Raw genomic sequence first — 1,893 nt, 5'->3', positions numbered from 1 at the left:
GAGCAGCTTCCCTTCACATGATGCAAATGCTGTGGCAAAGACTTATCCCTTGCTCGTCCCCGCCTGCAGTCACAGGACTGCCACACAGCAGGGCCCTGCAACAGGACCTGGGAACCAGGCGACTCGGCGCTGCCAGCCCACGTCTGGCTGCTGCTTTTATCCCTCCCTTTCTGCTGACAACCTCTCCCTCACAGGGAGGAGCAGGCAAAGCCCTGCCCTGCGGCCTGGTGCCCGTCCTGCTCCCACCACCCTGGGACCTGCCGCCCTCGGAGCCCTGGCGGAGAGGATCGCTGCTGTTCTCAGCGCTGTTGATCACTGCCAGTAGCTGGGGTATCTGTTGGTCCTCCCCCTCAGACCAGGCTTCCCATGCAGCCATTTCTGCCCGGGCTTGCTCTTGTCGCTTTCGGTACGTGGGCCATGAGCTGTCTGTTTGGTCCCACTTTGAAGACAGGTTCCAGACCTCCTGGAGGAAAAAAAAAAACAAAAACAAAACAAAAACACAACAGCAGACAGGATTGGTCTCAGCTGTCCCTCAGGCCTAACCCGCACTCCTGCCCCCTCGCCTCAGCCGGTCTGTCAGCAGTGCTTCGACCCTCCAGGATGAGGGGCCCTGAAGCTAGGCCAGGCTCCTCAACTCGTGACAAACACAGCTGAACAGCCCGCGGTGACCAAAGCCCTCTGCCATCAATGACCCAGAAAGGCCTTGTTCCTTTTCCATGGCCCCTGGTCAAAATGAAGTGGCTCATGGCAACACGGGAGGCAGTAAGAAGCAGGGAAGCTGTGCGGGACGCCACCTTCTGTCTCCTGAGGAAGAGATGAAGGAGGTAACAAACGTGGAAATGAACGCATCCCAAGGGACCTGCTCGGGATCGCTCCACACAAAGAGGCTTTTGCACAGGCCCAAACAGCACGGTCATTGCAGCAAGGCAGAGCAGGTACCTGCAGCGCTCTCCTGGAGGCTTCAGGAGCAGGGAGCGCAGTGGTGGTTGTAAGGAATGGTCCAGCAATTCGTGCCACTAAGGGATTTGAAGGGTTAACATTGAGGCCTGGGTTTAGGTGATAAGAGAACAAAGGGATTTCTTCAGAGAAAACCTGCTGACTCTGCACGGACGTGCAGTAACTTCTGACAGCCGGCCAAGAGACCACTAGATAAGGAGGAAGAATATGAGCCTCCCCGTCTGAGCGGCCCCCAAGAGACTAACAGAGACTGATAAGCAGGCGCACCTGGGAGGACTTTGGATTCGGGAAACCAATTATAATAACCCTGCCTCTTCTAGAAGTAGTAATGAATATGTATTAGCCTAGGAGCATAAAAACCAGCCGCCTTACGTAACAGGTGTGCGTCCTGGTGGAGCAGAGACTCCCGGCGCACCCAGCGCTGTTTGCTCGCCTCTATTCGTTTAATAAATTGTAAACTTTGATTGTAATCCTATTTGGGACTCAGTCATTTATAACAGTGGTGGACTTGGCTCGAGGAGCTGTTTCCTGCCTGTCTGCCTTCTTCGTCCCGGGGGAGCTGCCCGGACACGGGGGGAGCACACTGCAAACAGACACCAGGAGGAGGCTGCATGAGCCCAGGGGAATTCAGTCTCCAGTCCAAGCTCGCAAGCTGCGTCAGCTGGCCAACAGCGGTCGGATTCCTCACCCTTCACTAGGATTCCCAAAGAAATTGAAGTAGCCCTCAAAACCTCACCAACTTACACTGTGGAGCAGTGCAACAAGGCCCGCAGTGCTCTCCAGACGTTTGACACAGTCCAGATAAAACTTCATGCACGGGAAACCATCTTCGCACGTCAGAACACCAATGTCCCTGAAGGCAAAGGGGACGTGCTCCTTGCTCCTCAGGAGGAAGCAGTACAAGAGGATGGTCTCTTGCACACAGTTCTTCACCAC

This window comes from Anser anser, assembly GCF_964211835.1.
Source record: "Anser anser genome assembly, contig: HAP1_SCAFFOLD_64, whole genome shotgun sequence".
In the NCBI taxonomy this organism is placed as follows: Eukaryota; Metazoa; Chordata; class Aves; order Anseriformes; family Anatidae; genus Anser; species Anser anser.
This window is presented reverse-complemented; position numbering follows the sequence as displayed.